At 40.2% G+C, this 25,388-nt stretch overlaps 1 protein-coding gene and 1 long non-coding RNA gene across 2 annotated transcripts in view; one reads left to right on the forward strand and one right to left on the reverse strand.

Annotated features, from left to right (window-relative positions):
* Positions 1-25,388, reverse strand: part of nlgn2a (neuroligin 2a) — a 172,207-nt gene that overhangs the window by 111,652 nt on the left and 35,167 nt on the right. The gene's annotated exons all lie outside the window — the stretch shown is intronic.
* LOC136768009 (uncharacterized) lies at positions 19,231-20,865 on the forward strand. The gene is made up of 2 exons (XR_010821933.1): positions 19,231-19,434; positions 20,619-20,865. It is a non-coding gene; the product is annotated as an uncharacterized LOC136768009 (long non-coding RNA).

The following is a 25,388-nucleotide window of genomic DNA, read 5'->3' on the forward strand; positions in this document are numbered from 1 at the left end:
CAACTGACAACTCTCTGACATGGACCATGACGATCAGTGCTACTAATGGATTGCATCTGTGTACAATCTTCTTTTCTACCCTGTGGTATTGCTAATTAAAAGTAGAAAGTAAGCAAAAAACATCAGGAAAGGGAAAAATGTATGAAGCCAAGAAAAAAATGATTTGGTCTGCTTTTTGTACTTTTGTTTTAATTTCACTGTGTTTATTGTTTTAATTAATTCATTGTTTATGTACTTGCTTTGTTAGTGTGTTTCTTGCCAAAGTGTATTTTCTTTTGGTGTTTCTTCCATATTAATTTGGGCCCTGGGTCCCCTGGGGTGATGAGAGCAGGATCTCCCATTGACAAGGAAGGATGATAGGATTTCAAACAAGTTTTCTAATTACACCACAGAGACCCACTTTCATACCGATGGAAATCTGAGGCAGCCCTGTATAAAAAGGGCTTCATTAAATTTTTATTTTTAAAACATGTCCCGTGGTTACTTTTTAATAAAGAGCAGAGCACTACAAAGACTACAACGGAAGCAATAATGCCAACCTGGTTGTGTGAAAAAGGCAATATTTCTATGACACAAAAAGGCTACATGGAAATACAGGAACTAATAATTTTTGTAATACTTTATCTCCCTCTGGAACCTCTTGATATAGACTCCAGATGGCACGGAGGTTCCTGCAATAGACTAGTACTTGTTCAACAAAGCAAATGTAGATGCACATGGGTCGTAATTACGTAACAGGGATCATTGCATCCATGAGAATCAGGTACAGTAATCCCTCGTTATACTGGCGTAATTCGCTCCTTGAAAACTGCTCGTTAGGTGAACTCTCATATAACAGAAATGAGGTCCCCATTGGTTTCCATGCTGCAATCTTGGATTGGTTCCAGAGCCCCAAAAATGTCCTCTTCAAAACTCCAAATTCCCTTTAACAACAGACAGAACACTATCTAAATATGAAATCACTGTCATTCTGTATCAGTTATGAAAGAGATTAACCTAAAGTTTTTAGTTGACTAATTAAGAATCGTTTGCGGTATGCATGACTTCCCTTCCCACCCCAGATAAAGACTAATATCTAGTAGGCCTACTAGAAAACGTACATAAATATTAACAAAGTTGTAAAAACGCTAACAATGAATTATGCAGTTGTGAAAAAAAATGAAAAGAGAATATTAAATATCAAACAGAAGAACAAAAAAACACTGAATAAGGAAAGAAGAGAAGAGAAAAGGTTGTTACAACAGCTGACAACAAATCACTGTTATATATAAGGAAAAACATGTGATGAAATTGCTTTTTTCAAGGTTTTCAAGGTACACTGCCCTACATGTAATTGAGAAGCTCAAAGCAATATCGCCTGTAATTGACAAGCTTTTTGTTTTGTATTTGAAGTAATCCACTGTGAAAAATGACGTCTCTTTTCCATCCCCTGGTCCTAGTGCCCTCAATTGAATTTAGGGACAGATGGGCTCCAAAACATACCAGGATATTTGAATCCAAAGCCTCAAACACCCTCTACCCTACAAGTTCAAGCTTGGTTGCAATACTCTCTACACAATGCCAATCCACAGCATACGACCAAACTGTTAAGGGACTGCAAAAGCAAAGATCTGAATTGACCGTCCCAATATCCATACCTCACTCCAACAATGCTACACAATCTGGAGAAGATTAAAATGTTCTGAGTGGAGGTGCGGTCAAATATGTCTCCCGAGAATCTATTAAAAGAACACAAGAAGCACCTCCTCTATGTTATAAAAGTCAAAGGAGGATTTACAAATACATAAATATTTATAAATATATGTAAATATTGTTGACAGATACACTACTGATATATAGAATATTGATAGTTCATTACATAGTATCCAAAATTACTATGAATAAATGTGGGATCAACTGTATATACACGAATATATACAGAAACAATAGTGACAGCGCACAACAGACAATGAGAGACACGCTATTTAAAGATGCTGAGCCACTACACTGGCTAATAACTGGCTGTCCCCCTGAAACGCGCCAGAGGTGACATCATTAGAAAATCATAAATGACACCGGAATCGGCAGATTTATTAATAGATTAAATTCACATTAACGGCGGCATATTGTCGAGCGCTAAGAAATGCATTCGCTTTACCCAAGGAATTGGTCACATAACTATGCGCTTAATCCCCAAAGTAATTATAGACGGTAAATCTAGAAATTAATATTTTAATTTGCTGGACTGCAAAAACAGAAACCATTTGTACTTCATCAGGGGAAAAAGAAAATAAATAGACATAGCCAGAGATCCAAAGTTATCCATTGTTTAACATTGTCAGTAATAAACCTGGCTGTTTAGTTTCTTGGGAAATGCTAGCTTAACAATACTTTAGAAATCTACACAATGCACTCCTAAAGAATCAATGCACATTACAAAACAAGGCCTTTAAACTTAACAACTTATCTTTCCGAGCAAGATTTAATGTGATGAAATGTGGGACAGATGTATTAAGTAGTCTGCACAGCACTGCAATTCACCTTCTGTCTGTCTCTGAATAAGGTTCTTCTCCTCATCCAAACGTCCACAGTTTTCAAATAGACGAAAACAAAGGATTTCATTCCTCACTAGCTGATGCTTCAGTTTCAGATTTACATTTATTTGTCTCTGTTCAGCAATCTTGATCAATGATTCTCAATCTGAATCGTGCTTCATTTGTAGTAGTAATGAACTATGATGTCAAAATCATATCACAATCTTCCTTCGGCATCAGTCTTGCTTAGGAACTGGATCATTTGCAGCTTATAATAGTATCCAGATAGTTATTAGATCTCGTCGATAGGAATGATGTTTTAATGATGAAACGTATCAATTGAGTCACATAATTATTTGTCAATACAAACACATGCATCCGTCTAATATATTGCAACATGCATTGACAAATAATTAATTATTCTGTCTTTGATATCAGTTTCAATCATTTCAAGTTCTATCATCTTCATACCAACACTTTGTAACACTTGTGTGGAAGGAAAGTTAGAAATTCTTTCTCTCATACCTGTTTTTCTCTCTTGTATACTTAAGAAAGATAAGGTCAAGCTAGAAGGTCAGGCCAGAAGGTAGTTTGATTTCTGTTTGTTATTTACAATGAGAATCTTGGAGACAATGTCAAACAGTATGATTTAAGTGCCTGTTCCCTAAATCCATGTGTTGATCTATGAACTCTGTCCTATAATGATATGACTCTCTAAGATAATATAGTAATGACTTTCTGATTATAACCAGATCATTGATTTTGTGTATAAAAGCCTCTGACTTTTAAAATGAAGGCAGAGCGACTTTGGGATCTTCTTGATTCACTGTTCCTCTCCACGCTGCGTGTATTAAAGGCATTGCAACTAACGTTCCAACCTGATTGAAGATTGTTCTTCTTCCACACTTGCTTTATTATTTGTATATAAACTATAACACTGAAATATTTTTTCTGAACACAAATTGGCTTTTGGTGATCCTTAGTATGATGCCAAAATCTAATAATCAACAGATTGTTATGTCCCTTTAAACAGGTTAAAATAATTGTTTTTTGGGAGGTGGCACAGAGTTACGTTTATTGTTTTGTTAGTTTGTTTAATACCCTCCCAATATGTGATCACCGCCTGATAATCATTCTTTGTCAAACTAAAACGGCGCAACTGGGGACCATTTGCATGTTTTCTGGTTTATGTACATGTCTTAGCAACAGCATCTTTCACTGCTTTCACTGCTTCAACATCTGACTGTCAGTGTAGCCCCCCAGAGATGCTTATAATTTAAATGTAAGTATTTTACTTATGGCCTGATAAGTAAGTAGTGAATCAGATTTTGTACATTACTACACTGATGGGAGAGATGATTATCAGTGAAAATCAAATAAATTGTTTTGTGAAAAAGTTATCTGTTGTGTGTGTTTGAACTGGGTTGTATATTCCTTCGTTACTTACAATGGTTTTGGCCTGGAGTTAATGTGAAAAGCTTTAAATACATATTAACTGTTGCTGAAACTGAAATTCACAGTTAATTAAAGCAAACTATCCTATCATAGTTACAAATGATGTAAAGGACTGGATCCAGACAATACATTTTTAAGAGATCCCACATTGTTAGCGTTCCAGATACTCATTTGAAAGAACACATAACAGCTCGCATCCTCGTGCGGCATTAATGACTACGAGAAAACGTTCTCCAGGAAGACTTCAAAATAACCCCTCGTTTCTAACCACCATCATAAATATTATACGGCATTTACTTATCTAGTTTGGCAGTTGTCCAGTGAGAAAGCGTGTCAGCTTTTTCCTTAATTTGAAATAAAGTTCACTGTTTACATTTAATTTCCTTTGCTCGTTAAGTTGACTGTGTCACCTTAGCATATTGATGGCTAAAAATACATTAATGAATTAATTCTGGGAGGGTGCAATATCTTTAGTATGTTAGTATGTTAAGTCTCAGGAGAAATAAGTAACTAAAGTGACTCGAGAACAAAGCCGGAAGGAAGGATTTGTCGTTGAAATCCATGTATACGGGGCTGTAGATACATGAGGTCAAGGGCTAGGGAGAGGACCAATCATATCAGATAATTGACGGGTAATTCAAACAGTCTGAAACAAACAATTACATGTATTGTTCTTCTGGAGAACTCTTAAAAATCAGTATAAAAACGGTGCATTAGGAGCTGATTTGATGATTTTAGTTCTCCATTTTCTAACAGGTTCTAAGAGCAAGAAAGTAGAAACGCAGAGTAAAAGTTAAGAGATATTTACAGCTCTTTCATTTTTGAGACAGTGTATCTTCTGGAGGGTCAATGTGTTTTCTGTCTGCGCAGCACTGGTGGTAATTTGTACAGGGGAAGAAATGAATCTCTGTCACAGCACCGATTTCAAGACTGGAGGTTCTTTTCCTTTGAAGGCAAACACGTTGACCCCCAGGTCAGTGTCCAAGGGCTAACCGGGAACTACAGCTCTGACACCGCCTCTAATTGTCACATCTTGTTTATGCGTGAGAGATTTATCAAAGGATGTTTTCGGCTGTAATTAAAATACCTTCTCCGCAAATCAGTAATTGTTAAGGAGTTGAACCGCGACTAATGGCCGGGATCTAAGAGTGTAATCAACTGGAGCAAGCTCAGACAACATCAATGGGACCCTTCTGCGAGAGGAAACTGAGAGGTAAAAGCAGCCACAATGAACCGTGGGATGAATACGCCGAGATGAAACCTTTAATCTTTCACCTTTGCGGGTGTATCAGTCTGGGAGTTTCAGAGACGGATACTCGAGTCGGAAACCACAAGAGACCCAGTCTGGAGGACGAACAGTGACTGGAGTAATTACTTTTCCTACCACATGTTTATTTGCCTTCAAGTCTATTTTTTAAATATGTTTCAAATCTCCAAGATTCCCGATTAAGAGCAAGCATGCATTAAGTAAGATTAGATACAAATATTTTCATTTTAATTGGGAAATGAGAAGATTGCTATCGTTGTTATTTGTATCCCGAGATAAGAGGAGTTTATAGCCGGTAGCCATACCACCCTGAAGCCCGATCTCATTAGATTTGACAAGCCAGGCAATGCTGGGCTAGGTCAGTCCTTCCAGGGGGAAAACAACTGCCCCACTTCCACTTTCCAGGTATAGCTGAGCTGTTGGGTCTGGCTGATGAGAAACTGGAAGTCTCTCCACTCAGCAACCCGTCAGCTACATGTCCAATCATTATACCTCATATCTGACAGATCTGTATAGGTGTGTCTATGGAGAGAACCCTACTCTTTTTAACATATAACGCAAGGAAGAGCAGAGTACAGCCAATTAATCGTGCAACTAAAAAAAGAAAGATTAATATTTCTCATTAAAACAGTATCATTCTGATCTTAGGTTTTACCAAAGTAATCGATTACATAAAGAGGAATGAGAACTCTTGCGAAGTTGTCTCTCACACCTCGGGATAGATAGAATATTAATAAGGTTTAGCTTATAATGAGAAATGCAATGTATCAGGCGAGGATAATAATACTATTTGATCTTTAAATGAAGGAAGCACACACACCTTTCGGTGGGGAAGTGGAATTTTGGGACATATTCTGGGAAATGTTCAGTTTGTATCATGCACAATCCTCAAAACAGCAGTAACAATCGCACCTTTATTTTAGCCCACAAGAATAGCAACTGTTTAATAGTAACTATTGTACTTTGAATATGTTACATTTTATTTCTGTGGACAAGTAAGAATTTAGTTCAAGTTGTACAGTTTAACTCATATATGTGTCTGTTTGTGTTTTAGTATACTTTCTGTCTACGCATCTCAGTGTGCTTGCCACAGATACCCACTATGCAGTGTTGATCCCACTCGCCCCTAAACATTTTTAATAATGTTAAACATTAATAACTCATATCCCCATACACCCATAATGTACAATTGTGTGTTATACCTAAGGAAAGTTTTCAGTACGATCAATGTGGGATTTGCTGTATTACCAGGGCTCTGGATAGTTGGAAAGGAAGCTGGACTCAGCTGTCTGTTGGCTGCTTACCAGGCTCAACTGATACTATTTCTTGTTTACAGATTAACATACAATCATTTATCTGAAGACTGGGATCTGTCACCTTCCCAAATGAATTTATTTGAAACTTGAATTCCTGATTCATCAGCAGGTGGAAAAAATTCACTCTGTCATTCTTTGTGTGAATGTATTTGTTTGTTTATTTACTAGAACAGTAAATAATGTTTATTTACCGTGTTAGAGAGGCATTTACAAAAACAAGATTAAAGATGTGGACTACTCACGTTTAAAGATCATGGTAATGTGTTCCTTTTTTTAGTCCACTATTTAGCTCAGTTGGACAGTTTTGAAACATCACACTGCATTTTGTAACAAAAAACTTAGATGGGATTTTGTGTTCAGTGCTGGTCAAAGCACGACTGCTCTAGAAATAGTACAAAGCAGGGAAAATTGACTAATTCCTGGCCTAAAAGGAATGTCATACGCCGACAGATTAAAAGAAACAAATCTCTTTCGTCTGGGACAGGAAAGACAATATGGGTATTTTAAGGCTGGGGAAAAAACATGCAAACAAATGTATGCAAACACCACGATATTTTTCCTTCTTTTAAATTAGAAATTACAGAAATCATAAATGCTTATTTGTTGTGACGGGTTTGTCTTTCTGCATGGAAATATTATACATACTGCAACATCAGCTCCATCAGAAGTTCAATAGGATAGGTTCAATATAGTACAGTGAGGGAAATAAGTATTTGATCCCCTATCAAGATTTCTGGCTCCCAGGTGTCTTTTATACAGGTAACGAGCTGAGATCTCCAAACTCCAAACTCTCCACCATGGCCAAGACCAAAGAGCTGTCCAAGGATGTCAGGGACAAGATTGTAGACCTACACAAGGCTGGAATGGGCTACAAGACCATCGCCAAGCAGCTTGGTGAGAAGGTGACAACAGTTGGTGCGATTATTCGCAAATGGAAGAAACACAAAATAACTGTCAGTCTCCCTCAGTCTGGGGCTCCATGCAAGATCTCACCTCGTGGAGTTTCAATGATCATGAGAACGGTGAGGAATCAGCCCAGAACTACACGGGAGGATCTTGTTAATGATCTCAAGGCAGCTGGGACCATAGTCACCAAGAAAACAATTGGTAACACACTACGCCGTGAAGGACTGAAATCCTGCAGCGCCCGCAAGGTCCCCCTGCTCAAGAAAGCACATGTACAGGCCCGTCTGAAGTTTGCCAATGAACATCTGAATCTGAGGAGAACTGGGTGAAAGTGTTGTGGTCAGATGAGACCAAAATCAAGCTCTTTGGCATCAACTCAACTCGCCATGTTTGGAGGAGGAGGAATGACCCCAAGAACACCATCCCCACCATCAAACATGGAGGTGGAAACATTATGCTTTGGGGGTGTTTTTCTGCTAAGGGGACAGGACAACTGCGCCGCATCAAAGGGACGATGGACGGGGCCATGTACCGTCAAATCTTGGGTGAGAACCTCCTTCCCTCAGCCAGGGCATTGAAAATGGGTCGTGGATGGGTATTCCAGCATGACAATGACCCAAAACACACAGCCAAGGCAACAAAGGAGTGGCTCAAGAAGAAGCACATTAAGGTCCTGGAGCGGCCTAGCCAGTCTCCAGACCTTAATCCCATAGACAATCTGTGGAGGGAGCTGAAGGTTCGAGTTGCCAAACGTCAGCCTCAAAACCTTAATGATTTGGAGAGGATCTGCAAAGAGGAGTGGGACAAAATCCCTCCTGAGATGTGTGCAAACCTGGTGGCCAACTACAAGAAATGTCCGACCTCTGTGATTGCCAACAAGGGTTTTGCCACCAAGTACTAAGTCGAAGGGGTCAAATACTTATTTCCCTCATTCACATGCAAATCAATTTATAAGTTTTTTGAAATGCATTTTTCAGGATTTTTTTGTTGTTATTCTGTCTCTCACTGTTAAAATACACCTACCATTAAAATTAAATACTGATCATTTCTTTGTTAGTGGGCAAACGTACAAAATCAGCAGGGGATCAAATACTTTTTTCCCCCACTGTAACAGAGAAGCGGTTAGACATAAATTATTGTTTTTTTATTTAGTTTTCCACCTTTATTCTGTTCACTGTGCGGATTATAAAGTGTACAACTTAACTGTGAGTTTATTTAATTTGAGAATAAAGATTATTTGATTCTGACATGCTTCAACAACTTAAGCCAAGGTGCATCTCACCCACTTTATTGCACAACGACATCAGACTTCTGTTAAATAAGCTATGATTTAAAATCTCAATGCTTGATTCAGTATAGCTAATATATATTCCGAACCATATGATTAGATTTGCTTTTGATTAAACATAGAATGTAAACTACTATGTCCTTGCACTTGTACATAGCAATTACTTTATCAAGAAACACAAACAAAACATTCAATATCAAAATAATAAACAACCAACTTCAAAGCTACATGTTGTAATGGAAGCCACTGATGACTCATGTTGATGTTGTTCAGCATCTCATTACAACGTTATTGATTTCAATTAGCAATAGAACTATAGATATGGAGAATTAAATAAATAGAGATGGTTTGCAAGAGAAAGCTACAAATGTAAAATGTTTTGCATGTCTCTTTTTGCCTGTCTGTTCTTTTTTCATTTCCCACTGCTTTTAAAAAATCCTAGCTGTGCATTTGTCCACAAATGGTTTTATTCTATCTCCCCCCCTGTCCTGCCCACCTGAAGACCAGGTTTATGGGTGTAAATATTCAAACTGAGGGAATCTGGTAGCCAGATCCAGAGCTTTACATACTATACTATGAGGGTCAAGGTCTGGTACCTGGATTTACCACTTCTCTCCCATGGCAATGCACTTGCTTTACTCAATAGGTGGTATTTTCATAGAAATACATAAGGACCCATTGAGATCGGCTCCTTCCTGGTAGATTATGATAACTTTGTCTCAACATCTCTCGACCTGTCACCTCGGCTTACAAGAGCCCTCACACTTGCTACCGGGTAGAATTGCTCTCTCCGCCAACTTTTTCACAATTCTTTTCGTGGTGAAAATGAATACTAATTGCTTCATTGCCAGTCCTTAGCAATGCAAAATGGCTTGATATGCTGCATAAATTATACAAATTGTGCAATTAATCGGCTCGTTTCAGCTCTTCAAAATGGTCGGGTCGGAAGTTCATTTTTCTGTGGAAAAAAATAGATGTGTTTTTCCGCTGTTAAAAGCTGTGCATTGCAGGCACATTTGTCCTGGTTTGTGATGACTATTTTCTTGTAAATGTACAGTACACCATGGATAGTCTATATTTAATGTAAATTAATGCACAGGCCTGTATTTATCTTCATACATTATTTAAAATCTAGGGAGTTCATACTAAATCTGTATAATGCAACCCAATTTAGAAGTTTCCACTTGTGATCTCCATAATGCAACTTTTGAAAGAGGTCAGAAAAGTCTACATCATAAACTGACACGTTTAAATAACTGAATCATCTAGCTTTACAAAATGCTGCCTCCACAGAGTAAATTAATGATCACTCTGCTGTAAAAGTATTGTTTGCAGTCACTGAATCTGTTATATACAGATAGGTGACAAATGAAAGGAAAACCAACATAAAGTGTCTCAGTAAGGTGTTGGGCCATAGTGTGTAAGGCTTCAATGCTCTTGGCACAGATTCTACAAGTCTCTGGATTCTACTGGAGGGATGAACACCATTCTTCCAAAAGATATTCCCTCATTTGGGGTTCTGACCCAAACCATGCCAGGAAAATGCCATAACAGAGCCTCCGGACCCCCTCACTGTAGGGGTCAAGCAGTCAGGCCTGTACCGTTCTCTTGGTGTCGCCACACATGCACTTGCCCACTTGTCACGAATATGGTGAAGGATGACTCATCTGACCAAATCACTTTTTCCCACATCTCTGTAGACCAGTGCCTATAGTGCCCCAATAATGACCCCTCTTTCAAAGTCACTTAGATCCTTTCCTCTTGCCATCTTGATCCAAAATCGAGGTCAACTGGTCCTGCTCAGCATTTGTATACATGCCATAGAGCATGATAGGATGTTAATTGCTTAATTGTATCATACAGTGCACCTGTTTGGAGGCATCTGCATTAATTATGTTCCTACACTAATTTTTCAGGTTTTTCCTTTAATTTGTCAGCCATCTGTATATGGTATTATTGGAGATATCCAGAGCTTATTTTAGATAGGAAACTGTCCTATCAGACTTCTTTGAAGCAGCAACAACCACAGTGTTAACAGTAGAAAGCCTGAATAAATATTTTTAGATGTTCCTGACAAAATACCACAAGCAAGGTTAATTCTTAGACTCAAAGCACTGTCAATGCAAGATCGTCTAGGTACTAAACAGAGCGCTGAAGAACCAGAACCAAATGCACACATTTAAAAGATCTCGCTCACCTGCTAAGACACAGAACATTTTGTTTTCCCATTTGCGCTTTCAAGCAAGAAGAGTAAAATGAAACTCCCTCGCGTCTCATTTCTATTTCTCTCCCTTACGCGCACATACTTGAGAAGGTTGCTATCATTAAAAATCATGTGCTGCCCGTTGAAAATCAATAGCTCTTTATTTGTAGTTAACTGCGAATCTCGGTGAGGCAGTGCAACAGGATCTGTGTGGACTATTGGACGTGTCAGGGTGGGCTGTGCATCAGGGTGTAGGCAAGGCAGGACAGAGTAGGTCATCATTGGGATGTAGCTCCTACAGCTCAGTGTATCTCTCTGCGGTCCTGTCAGAAGAATTTGTTTCCCAGGCTTACTTGTAGCGTGCTGCATTTAAATAATATGACTTACTTCTACTTCATATAGCCCATAAACCTGAGTGATACTAGCTGCGGCTCATTTCATAATGAAGACTCGAGGGCGATGGGCTTGCATTCACGCTTTGCTGCACGTCTAACAGAGAGCGTACACTGCACAGTACCTTAAACGAAACAGCAGAGACAAAACACATTATTGACATATCCTTCCCCGGCTGTACCTGTTTCCCTCGCTGTTGTTTACTCCCCCGAGTCGAACAACGCTCATCTGCTCTTTGGCAGTTCTCTCCTCGAGTCCTCAGACGGAATGACGTTTCCACCATTCGAATGTGTGTTTCGGTGGGTGTCAAATCTACAGATGTCAGCAGCAGAGAGGATTTTTCCAACTGAAGAAGACTGAGCATGTCTTAAAGGATCTTAAAGGTCAGAGCAGACAGTTCTGCGGCTATAAAAACCCTTTACACAACAGTGAACCTTGAGCGTTAGGGTTCGGTTTTTAAGTTCTTCAGGTCTTCACCAAGACATCACGACCTTAGCGGTTTAGGGTACTGCTTTTTGTGACGTAAGTATAACCATCTAGGATCCCATCGCTCATGTGTTTTTCTTTATTTGTTTGTTATAAACTGGTGTTGTAGCACTGTGGTACGAGAGGCTTTTTTGCTGGTTGTTTGGTTCCAAGTCATAAAAACTTAGATGATATAATTACAAGTGTGATTGTTGATGTTCTCTAGATCGGTCATATCTTGCAGTTTATAAACAACAATAATGTAACTATAACATTATAGCAGTTGGCATGTTTTTCTTTTAATTTAAATGTTCTTTCCCCCCCTATTAAGATTAATTAAAAATACATGCATTATATTGGCTTTCTCTAATATGGGGGTTCATACATAAAGGAGATATTTATATAAAAGACAATTCATTGGAAGCAAATTACAAAATGGAAACCTACTTCACGTATCACTATCATAAAAAAACACTCCCAAAACATTACAGATTAATATTATGTTCTACAATCATTAACCAGGTAATATACCTTTGTTTGCAACACCAATAGTTGGCTTTGCCCCTTTAGAAAGTAATCAACATGATATCCATGCCGTAATTGCAGGCCAGTACTGTCCAATCCACAGTTTAATTATTACAATTATTTAATTTGTCAGACACATTTATCTGAGCACAACACGAAATAAACAATGTTATATTTACTAAATTATACATTAAACTAGTGTTCAAAACTGTTTATTTTTTTCATCTTTGACTGCATTGTTGGCATAGAAAGAAAACACCTGCTTTCTAGGAACAGATCCAAGGGCAAAGACTGGTTTTGAAAAGCAGGAGATTAAATTCAAAAAACTACATCAGATCAAGCTTAAACATATTAGCACAAGTTTCAGATAATCTTCTTATTTCCCTGGGGTTTGGTGTCTATCACATCTTAGATGCAATAAACTCTTTCGACTTTCACTGCAAATCACTCCAACCAATTCGTTTCTCCGTCTCCGGTTGGTTTAAGCTCGACAACTTCCTCTATTTCTTACAGGGTCCGGGTTTCACATCCGTTTGTTACCACAAGCAGCGATAGCTGGATATAATACAATAATGCACATGCTTACATGTATACAGTGATAAAAGTCATGTGTATGCCGTACAAACTCACTGAAAGACAAGAGGAACCATTTTATATCGGGTTGAGTTACAACAACAACATTTAAACCTTCTCCAAAGAAATTCCCCTCAAAATATCCTCCCTCATTAGCAATCACAGCCATCATTTGCTTCGCCTATCGTACAACGTTGTGCCATTCATTCCTCATCGTTTTATGTAAGTCGGTTGCAACCCCCTGTCAATCTCACTGGGGAACCGGTTCCTCGATTTCCAACCCCGTCAATCTTTTGCAGTTGGTATCGGGAGATAAGAACATACAGTGAGGGAAAAAAGTATTTGATCCCCTGCTGATTATGTACGTTTGCCCACTGACAAAGAAATGATCAGTCTATAATTTTAATGGTAGGTGTATTTTAACAGTGAGAGACAGAATAACAACAAAAAAATCCAGAAAAACGCATTTCAAAAAAGTTATAAATTGATTTGCATGTTAATGAGGGAAATAAGTATTTGACCCCTTCGACTTAGTACTTGGTGGCAGAACCCTTGTTGGCAATCACAGAGGTCGGACATTTCTTGTAGTTGGCCACCAGGTTTGCACACATCTCAGGAGGGATTTTGTCCCACTCCGCTTTGCAGATCCTCTCCAAGTCATTAAGGTTTCGAGGCTGACGTTTGGCAACTCGAACCTTCAGCTCCCTCCACAGATTTTCTATGGGATTAAGGTCTAGAGACTGGCAAGGCCACTCCAGGACCTTAATGTGCTTCTTCTTGAACCACTCCTTTGTCGCCTTGGCTGTGTGTTTTGGGTCATTGTCATGCTGGAATACCCATCCACGACCCATTTTCAATGCCCTGGCTGAGGGAAGGAGGTTCTCACCCAAGATTTGACGGTACATGGCCCCGTCCATCGTCCCTTTGATGCGGTGCAGTTGTCCTGTCCCCTTAGCAGAAAAACACCCCCAAAGCATAATGTTTCCACCTCCATGTTTGACGGTGGGGATGGTGTTCTTGGGGTCATTCCTCCTCCTCCAAACACAGCGAGTTGAGTTGATGACAAAGAGCTCGATTTTGGTCTCATCTGACCACAGCACTTTCACCCAGTTCTCCTCTGAATCATTCAGATGTTCATTGGCAAACTTCAGACGGGCCTGTACATGTGCTTTCTTGAGCAGGGGGACCATGCAGGCACTTCAGGATTTCAGTCCTTCATGGCATAGTGTGTTACCAATTGTTTTCTTGGCGACTATGGTCCCAGCTGCCTTGAGATCATTAACAAGATCCTCCCGTGTAGTTCTGATTTGATTCCTCACCGTTCTCATGATCATTGAAACTCGACGAGGTGAGATCTTGCATGGAGCCCCAGACCGAGGGAGATTGACAGTTATTTTGTGTTTCTTCCATTTGTGAATAATCGCACCAACTGTTGTCACCTTCTCACCAAGCTGCTTGGCGATGGTCTTGTAGCCCATTCCAGACATGTGTAGGTCTACAATCTTGTCCCTGACATCGTTGGACAGCTCTTTGCTCTTGGCCATGGTGGAGAGTTTGGAATCTGATTGATTGATTGCTTCTGTGGACAGGTGTCTTTTATACAGGTAACGAGCTGAGATTAGGAGCTCTCCCTTTAAGAGAGTGCTCCTAATCTCAGCTCGTTACCTGTATAAAAGACACCTGGGAGCCAGAAATCTTGCTGATTGATAGGGGATCAAATTCTTATTTCCCTTATTAACATGCAAATCAATTTATAACTTTTTTGAAATGCGTTTTTCTGGATTTTTTTGTTGTTATTCTGTCTCTCACTGTTAAAATACACCTAGCATTAAAATTATAGACTGATAATTTCTTTGTCAGTGGGCAAACGTACAAAATCAGCAGGGGATCAAATACTTTTTTCCCTCACTGTATATCCAATTTTAATTGAGACGAGGCCATTTGGCCCCGTTCACTCCGTCGCTTGCCATTTCAATGTGAAGGAGCCCTTGGGGTGGAAGTTATAATCTGCTCTCACCCCCTCCCCTTCATTATCTCCTCAGTTCAAGATGCGTCTCAAGGAATAGATGCCGGGACTGTATCTGTGTCCCTAATTGAGACCTATGCATTTGTATATTGAAGAATTGCTCGAACCTTCACAATGTGGCTTGCTCAGAGAGGGCTTCACTAAATGCTGTTAAATAGCCGGCATTGCCTTGCAGGAATGAAGCAACACACAAAACTAAATCGAATACTCAAATAATGCGTGTTAAAATGATTAATTATCAAGCTGTCACATCACCTGGTTTGCACACCTTTTATGACAGTATATAAAGGCGCTCAGTGCTTAATTTGTCAATGACAGGCACTCTACGGATAACCAAGGCTGGACTCGAGCCTGGGTCCCAGAAGTTGCCACCGGCCGGGGAGTCCCATAATATGATATATTAGTTTTAATTTTATTCTGTAAGGTGATCAGTGGGTTAGTCCTTCTTTCTGATGAAGTATGAAACTTCTGCACAATCTGCTCAATAATCGTATTTAGCCTCATAGTGCCACAATCAAACGGTTCCACATTGCACACTTGGTGAGTTTATATACGTGTCTTGTTTATTTCTTCTACATTAAAAAGCAGCTTAATGTGTATAGGTTTATGAAACTGGTTATGATATATGTATTTTATTTAAGGTTGACTATGCTGTCTTTGCCGCACAATACACCCAGTTGTCTTATTCTTTTAATGCAGGTACTCTCAGCACTTTCAAATACATTAGCTTCTTTATCGGAAATGTTAACACACACAGGATGCCTCGTTAAGTTAATATCTTCCAGTGAATATGGTCTGGATATGAGATACCGCCTCAAGGGTATGTTGAAGCGTAATCTGCATACAATTCCCATTCTTTAATGTAGTTGGTTATATTTAAATGACTTGAAAACGACTTTTTCCGTGCACTTCTATTCACACAGTCGCTTGCCTTGTACTAGTTGCTATGTATAGCAGATTTATGACTCTCTAAAGGGGCGTACTTGATGAACAAAATGTTTTGTAACAGATGTTTGATGAACAAGAATCACATAAAATCTTCTCAGACCACTGATACCTTGTATTGAAGTTTTTGAAAAGAGGCCGCAAGACCTTTAAGATCCTGGCATTGAGCTTTGAAAGGCTCCTTCATATTTACCATCCACTTTCTCCCCTGCTATTTCCTCGCTACACTCAGCCACTATGCTGTGGACCCATATGACCCTGTGGGAGACATTTTCAGCATGTAAATATAAAAAAAAACGGAATACCAGTTCCTTAAACACAGCTTTTAATCAGCTATGAATCATTGTCTGACATTGAATGCTTTATTGTTTTTAAAGTCCCCCCCTCCCCCTCACTCTGTTGTGTAGCGTAACAATCGCAGTACCTTTTCATGCTAGGGATAAGACGCACTTTATAAATTAAAAGACCAGTGGAATGATTTATCGATTGATTGAACTGACGGCTGATTCATGCGAGTTTGTGTCAGCGGCTGACAAGCCTGGTCAGCGGAAAAAATAAAACACACACACACACACACTCCCTGGGAAACAGAAAATGCCGTCAGCTAACAGAAACAATTTCTCATCACTGAGCAGAAGAACAGTGCACCAGTCCCCCACACTTCACACGGTGTAATTCAATTCAATCCCAAGTGAGATGGGGCAAGACACGAGTACAAGTGAAGTGGAGTATTTAGCCTCACAGCTAATACTCCGATGTAATGAATTTCCCGAGGATGTGGAGATGTTGAGGGACGTCCACGGCTCAACTTGACAGGAGGAAAAACAAGACGGTTATGTATCTCGCACTCCCCTGCTTCAGCTCATGCACAGCTTCTGACTGAGGCCGCGGCATCTTGCTGACTCAGTCGAAAAGTTGTACCCGGTGGAGCAATTGCAATAGGAAGAGAACAGATTACTTTTCAGCGGATAAATATTAATTTTATATCGGACGTGCATCACTTTCACATCTTTTTGTGTTCACGGGTTGGGGTGGAGGGGGGGTGTGTCAGACTCGCTCATCTGAATAAACATCCCGTGATGAGATTGAACTGATTTTGCTTTTTGTTTTTCTGTAATCCGTTTGTCACGTTTTGTGTCACAACAGGAGAAATTACAGCAAACACACATATATATGAGTGGTTTGGACAGGTTGAGTCATTTTATTATTACTCAATAAGTGGTTTAACTAGGCAGACTACATGACAACGGGGAGATTGCAATGCGGCCTAAGAGCGTAAAGGTCACGTAAAAACACAAAATTCGCATTTGTCACATTATGGGGTCTTGGCCATAGGGTTCAGGAAACGCACGGTGGTCCATCCTGATTTAGGAAGCTGCATGTTCATCAATTTTTTGAAGTATATGAGTAGGAGTTTTTAAATATCAGGGTCTGCAAAGGAATACAGCAAACAAGAAACCTTCATAGTGTGAGGGGTTTTTCATTTTTTGACGGCGTACGCGCACTGTGTGTATTTTCATCAGGATTCATTCCAAGAATATAATGTTCTAGTTGTTGCTCATATAATTATCACACATTACTGGTTTGTTTCCTGTTAAATCTCCTGAAAGTACAATCTGTATCTCTCACCAATACATATACACAGAAATATGCACTTAATCAAGCTGTGTTGTACTGGCGGCGTTGTTAAAATTACAAGAAAGCTGAGTTTAAGAACCAATAAAATCTGTTGTGAGGTTCAACTTAGTTTTGAATCATTTTTGTGGTTCGTTGAATTCTAAATTGTACACACTGCTCCTATACACCCCAAGGTGTTTACTGTTAGTATTCACTGATTAAATTAATCATGCTAATCCAGACAAAATAAAGTACATGAAGTTGGGACTCTGGATATGTGTAGGGAAGCGGTGCACAAATTATATAGTATAGGTACGAAATTAAAGATAATTCAATAGACCATTTAGTAGTAGATGTTCACAAGACCTAATGAAGCCATTGCATTGAATCATAAACAAGTCACGAACATAACATTATAAATACCTGTAGGCCTACATGGATTTTAAATGGGGAACCATTTAAACAGTATGTAACCCAATTCGGTTTTATCAATTAAGTGCAGAAAGCTGTTAATTTCCAAACAAGCTACTTGTTTTTGTCTTCATGTGCTGTCTAAGCCTCTGAGCCCATTTTGCCTTATTTCTAATTGAGATACAGGACTAACACATTATGTTAATTGCTCATCCCTGATCCTTCGTTCATTTGCATCTCATTTTTACAGTTGCCACTTTTAGATTCCAACGTGAAGCCTGTGTGCTGTAAATTTCTCATATCCCCCATTAGTTAAATAAGATGGATTGATTTTATTATTTTTTCCTTTTCACTGTGTCCGTGTTTAACCTTAGGAAGATGCAACATGTACACACACTGTTCTAATTTAGGTATGAAAGTGCCTCTTGATAGAATTTGTTAGAAGGCAATAAAACAGACTAAGAAAATTATTCAATACCGACATCCTTCTAACAGGTAATCTGATCCTGTTAAAGTGTGTAATAAGAGGGTCAATTTCTATTTAAAGCAAATCTGCTGTTAAGATTTTCTAGACAGGGTTTAACTTGCAATGAAAATTCGGGACTGTAAGTGAGATAAAAAAAAAAAAAAAACATCATGCCACTCTGATCCCCCCACAGGGAGATTTTTATTCTAATGTGATTTTAAAGACAGGAATTGGACGGTTATATGATGGAAGCATACTTATAAAAGTCCGCCTATTTTAATCACGTTACATAACTGATTGTTTCTATAATATTTTTATATTTGGGTGGGATTTTAATCTTGTTCTCTGGGTGACTCAGCACTAGGAAATTAATCCGACCGGGACACATGGGATTACTATACGTTTCTACTAATGGGGGAAACTGCCGAAAAAGGCACGTCGGGTTGTGACGCAATTTGCGTACTTCTAAAGATTACAGGTAGATCAAATACTGATGCACTTGAATTTCTACAGAGAAGCGGACGTGTATGCTTTCCTGCCATCGTCTGGGATTACATGTACATCCCATTAGTGTATCCATAATAAAGGAAAGCAAGGAAAAGCTTTGCAGACCAAACAATGTATCGATGTTGTTCTTTTGTTTTATTGCGGTTGACGTTTCAGCTTTTCAGGCTGTCACGTCATAAAACTGGATGGAGGAAGTATTGTCGGATACAAAAAAACAAAACATGGGGACCCTACATATTTGGCTCTACGTGTGAGATGCCAGGAAGAGGCAGCTGGGGGCACATGCGAACTGGCATAGCTGGTCCCAGGAGGTGTCGGTTGGGCTCTATTTTTAGCGCTCAGACGCATGTGAGATTGCGCACTCCCTCCCTCTCCTGCTGCTGAACACACGTCAGATGTCCCTCTGAAACACAGCGATGAAGCTCGCACATGCCTTCATATTCGGTGAACATATACTGACACCCCTTACTGGCTGTGACAAGGTAGAATGCGATCCTCCCTGGTATCTGGAATTGTTTCCTGTTGTGCTTTTTCTCCCGAGGGCGCCGGGTGTTAAAGGTAATCACTTAATGAACAGTTATAACTAACGACAGCAGGATGTTGCGCTCTCACATTAGCGTGCTGCACGGCAGTTTCACAATTCTCATAATTGCACAACGGCTGGATTTAATTGGATCGCCATTCGGTTAAGTACTGTTTCCCTGAGCAAAGGCTTTTTCTCTAACTGTGTGGACACTGTTGCGTTGCTTATATCACAGTAATTACCTAACATTAATATACACCGAATATAATGGCTATTCTGTGTGTGTTGTGAAGGATACATTAAGATGATGTCTAAGTTGTAGCTATTGTGGAAGGTAACTTAAAACCTTAAATTGTATCAAAGAACACGAAGATCAAACATTTTGATTAAGTCGTAAGTCACCTCAAGTGGACAACAATTTTCTCTTACTTCCAATAACTTCATATGTAGCCATCTGAGGTCAGAGCTGCTGACCCTCTACACCAAAAGCTCCACACTGTGTTACTTTTACTGAGGGGTGGCGTCACTTTGTAACATGCTCATTATATACCAAATGAGCCCCTTACACATACTCAATGAATAAAGGAAAACTCTAAATGTATAAACAAATAAATAAGAAAAACATAAGCAAAATCACCTTGTAGTATTATGTGACTTCCCATAAGGAGAGACAGCAAAACTTGCGTGACACAGAGTTCATTCAATTGCAAATGGAGTTCAGGGTTTTCCGCAGAAATTGGTGTAGGCATGGTGGTCTGTTTCTGGTTTGTTGACGTGGGGGTGGGGGGGGGTAAAGGCAAACTGTCGACTGGTGGGTGTTGCCGTGTCAGACGAGAGAGTGGCAGATTCGGAAAAAACTAAACGGTGTACACACATTTCTTTGGCCGGGCGGCACCGATTTGTGGCCAAATACAGCTGAATGTGGCTACGGGAAAACCTGGAATTGATATGATTGGATGAACGGTCATATGGAGTTCAGAAAGCCACTGATAATGAAGAGCTTTCTGGTGAGCTTGGATGGGTGCAGGAGCTGGGCCCTGTGTGACAGTTAGTGAGAGAGAGAGCCGTGCCACCTGTGAATCCCTCTCACTGGATTCTGTCTGTGTGGTCCTGTTGCAGATCTGTGGCTTGGATGGCAAAGGCAATGTCACCCGCAGAGATACATTTGTGTGATGATCCGTGATGCTTTTTCTAACATTCATCTGTCTCACTTTCTTAGCTCCATATGGACCTGACAAATACCTGACTGGGCTCGTCGCTACTATCTCCATGCTGCTTCAAGAGGGATGAGAGTGACAGTTAGTCTCAAATGTTAGACTCAGTCTGTTGTGTTCAACAGCAGTTGCCTTTGACCTGCCTGTCATAGTAAACAGCAGAGGGGTAGAGCTGGGAAACTCACTTGTCGACATCGACCAGGTCGGCAGAGTCGGAGAAAGTTGAATAAAAGTGCTATTGTTAAAAGAGCAGTGTGTGAGTGGTTGCATATATTACCCCCGGGCTGTAGTTTTCTCTTCATCGGGAAAGGAATCTTTTCCATTCCCAGTTTCAATGAAGGACACTGCAGGCACAATTTTTGTTCAGTGCTTTTTTTTTTTTTTTAATCTCTCAGCAGAGTGAAATGCAAATGTTGGCCAATCCTCAGATCAGTTCAACTAATCATAACTGCTTGGGAATCAGCAATCCTTTTAAAAGGCAATGTGGGAGAAACACTTCAACATCACGATCAAGAGGACAAATCCAGAACAGGTACAGACTCGCCAGCCACACGATTACTGAGCTAAAACAGGGCTTTTTATTTTACCCACCATAAAATGTTTTACTTCAAATCGCATTTGACAAATAAACATCCAAAACATGACTCTATAAACAAGTATCCATTATTCAACCAAATATTCCACTAGATAGATGTCAGCATAAGTACTTTATTCAATTAATGTGCAGCGGGTCATATGCCTTAGCTGTCAAGGCTTCAAGCTGTCATTAGTCCGAACGTCACCGCAGATGACACACTGAGGACGTGACTCTGCTGCTGTTCCCAATCCCAATACCCTCCTCCATATTTCTATAGCTGTGGCTACTGTGCTGTAGTAGTCTGAGCACAATTCGGCTGCTGCTATTTATTTCCTCCAATGTCACGCAATGCTTCTCACGCAGAGACGTTATTAAATATATTTAAATCAGTATTGTGTGACCGTCCACATATTTGTTCTTAGTACATGCGAGTTGTTGTTTTGCCACTCAGCACAACAGACGCAAATAAAGGGATGTTTGCACCGTGACTGGCCTTCCTTAGTACAAAATCCACGGTAATGTTGATTTGGCAAAATGCAGTCCCCTAATCCGACTGATGTTCTGATGTCTTGGTAAAGACATAATAAAGACATAATAAAAAAAAACTGCATTTCTCCCGTTGTACTGTCCCGACAGAGACAAGCGATTGCTGACATGTGTTGTGTCAGTTCTAGTAAAAAGAAAAACACATGAACAACGGAGTGAATTATTGCAGGGTTCCATTAAATGCAGAATACACGTTTCAATGAAAATCATGTATGCATGTGATAGTTCCACCTTTTCCCATACAATTGTGTTCCCTCCGTAGCCCTCACCTTGCATGTAGTGTATCGAAATAGAAATCGAGATACGGAGCTATTGAAATCGACATCTATCTCTCAATCAATCAATCCTCAATAATAATGTATCCTGCAAAAACACAAAGTTATAGTCAATATCAATACCATATACTTGTTTTAGGTTGTCTATGACACAATTAATAGAGCTGCCTTGGCACACTTTCACAATAATTGTAAATATTGCTTCCCGTAGTAAATACATGCGATATCAATAGTAGGGCTTCCAAATTATTACAAAATTCTTGAGGTACTTATCTGCATTTATTCAGCAATCAGTACCCCATTATCTATTGACTAGAATAACCAGTTTATATGGGAAATTCAGACCTCAATGCTTAACGTGTTCACTGTGTCCCCATCTGTCAACACCCTTAAGAAAAGGAACAACCTTGTTCTGACTAACATCTATCTAAACTTCAGACGTCACTGTATTGACTGTACTTCCTATAAACATGGGCACACCATGCTTTAGGGCCAGATCAAATCAAAACTTCGACCCACCCACTAATAGCTAATAACTGCATGCCGGTATATCAGAGCGGATATCTTTAAAAGCAGAAGAAAAGATACTAAACATGAAGCCACCACTGAGTTTCTGTAACTGAGTGGGTCACAGTTTTGACTATATCCCAGCCAAGATCCGTTCCCCTGAAGCTCACATTTTTCTCTCACTAAGTCTCTAGAAAAGGTCAGAAAGATTATACAGAAGACGATCCCCCTGAATCCCTTGAATATGATTTTCAGTTACAGCAAGGCATTAAAACCGAATTAGCAACGCTCAGCCCTAGCTCTCCCCCTGTCCTCATTCGGCGTGGTCATCCGAGATCACCTTGATGACTACGTTGCTTTTTGTGGTAGAGTGTATGGTCCTGGGGGGCAACACAATCTGTCTCCTGTCGAGGTCAATGGTCTGTCCAGAGCAACGCTACCGCTGGTCTCCCTGAAGGTTTCCTGACTGGGCTTCTGTCCTCAATCTCTATGTGTCTCCCTTACACAGTGAGGTGTGATGGCGGCCCACTTCTGCACCGATGGCAGCCAGAGAAATTTCGCTGGAACAATATCGGAACAATATAAGTTGAGCGTCCCAAGCCAGCTCCAATAAAAGCATCTTTCCCTCTTTAGTAATTGCTATTGTCACTGTCATTCTGTTCAATGAGCATTGGGAAGTTTTGTCACTGCTTTTGAAATAATGATGATAATTCTTAGAATAAATGATTTCAATTAATCCAATACTTGAGGGGGAACCAAAAACACGCGGGTGTGAGTATAGTTGGAGTGTTCATCTGTCTTTAAGTATTAACAACCGTGCTGAGAGAGCCTGCTTTAAAAATTCAACATCAATCCTCCATATGTCTGCAGAGCAAAAGCCACTCTTCGGTAATGGCCTGCCCATGTCCATTTTAAATTGGCCACTGCTCATTGTGAACGCTGGCTCGGATTTTGGCACCTCGCATTTTCACTTTTCCAAATGTGTTAATTGCTTCTGAAACACTCTGCACACTGCGGCCCCTATTTGTGACCTGTCACCCTTACAAAAAAAGCCCCCTGGATGAATCTAATGTAGACTGTTGTTTAATTCACACGTTGTTTGCTGGCGGAGTCCATTAAACCGGCGACATGCTTTCCGAAAACAGGTTGCTGTGTCCACCCAATCCAGGTTACGTCCTTGCTTTAAAATAATTTTGAATACGACCGACAACCACAGCCTACAATCGAGTGACCAAGCACTTCATCCGGACAACATTCCTCCTGCTTTCATACAACCAATTCTTTTGACGTGGCAAGCATGAGCCTGACAACCAAAACCTCCCCTGGAAACACATGTAGAGAGAGCAGCCTAGATTCTTGGAGAACAGAGAGGCATTTTGCACGACAGCGAGCACTTTCAATCCTGTGTCCTTTCCCTTGGCACAGCATCGCCCGCCTCGCTCTTGCCCTTCTGAGCACAGCTGCCCTGACAAACGGGCTGGCAGAGTGGGAGGGGGACGGGGTGGATGGGGGGGACGTGGAAGAGAAAGACAAGGAAACAGGAACGAGGGAGAGGAAGTAAAAAAGAGGAATGCGACGAGGAAGCCGAGAAAGGAAAACACAGACAACGCTCAGAGAGAGAGAGAGAAGGAGAAGAGAAATGAAATCAAAACCCCATATCTGGCCTGGATATTCATTTGAAGAGACAGACCCCCATCTGCATGCGTTGGCTCTCACTGGCCCCCCAAGAAAGACGCAATTTAAAAGCTAAAGGACCTAATGACTCCGTTCTCTCCACATAGATCTCTGGGAATAATTATAGCAGACATTTTCAATCTGGACCTGGTGCGTATGCTCTCGAATGGAGAGGTTTATAAATCATATCCAATCATAGATAACATCTCCTGGGAGATGCATGGGGACTGTACTTAACAGGGATTAAAAGCAGCCAAAAAAGAGGGGGGAGGAGAGAAATCTCATGAACACAATCATTTATATTACAAACTCTTATTGTGTGTCTCCACAACAGCAGGGCCTATATGTCTGGCTGTTCTGAATGGAATTAGACTAACGATGTACATCTGGTTTGCTGTTTTGCCAGTATATTCGGAAGAGAAACTGACCTGTAATGGTTAATTTGCTGTGATCCTATTATAAATCAGAAATCAAACCCCCTGACAGGATGACAGCCACCCATTACATGACTTCGCTCCTCGCTGTTACTAACAGGAGTTAATTGCCGCAACAAGAAGTACATTTGACAGATATTTGCAACATTTCATCTTTAAGAAACTGAGATATTCTGCGATTATTTTAATTAGGAAATCCAGTGCAGTCAAATGCATGAAAAAGGGATGAAGACAAACCAGATGGAACACTAATTTAAAGACTCAGGTTTCGATATGAAACTAAGTACCCACGCCCACTGCTCGAATCCTGGACCCCCAATTTGATGAGATATAAAGCAGCAGGTGGTTACAGCGGCTATAATCGGTGATCCTGCCTGATTAAGCGCTGGGAAATAAAGGAAAGTATCTCAGTATGAACCCAACGGTCCCCCTATTGTCAATCACGAAAGCCTTGGCAGGAATCGGAAGTTGTTCCTATCTGTGAGGAGTGAGCTGCCAACATACAGCAACATGCACAGTGACCTGCCAAAACTGCCGCTGGCATAGTGCAGCAGCTCAGAAAGCATTCTGATTGTATGAGAATAAAAGTATTACAAAACACAAGATGAGGTCTCAATGCTAGCCGGCATCTTTTGTTGGAATTGTTCAGTTTACATTACATTGGGGCAGGGGTTCCCAACCCTGCTCCTGGAGGACCCCCTAACCTGCTGTTTTTTGTTCTAACCGAGCTCTCAATTACTTAATTACTTAATTAATTACTTA

Source organism: Amia ocellicauda, chromosome 14 (genome assembly GCF_036373705.1).
Source record: "Amia ocellicauda isolate fAmiCal2 chromosome 14, fAmiCal2.hap1, whole genome shotgun sequence".
Taxonomy (NCBI): domain Eukaryota; kingdom Metazoa; phylum Chordata; class Actinopteri; order Amiiformes; family Amiidae; genus Amia; species Amia ocellicauda.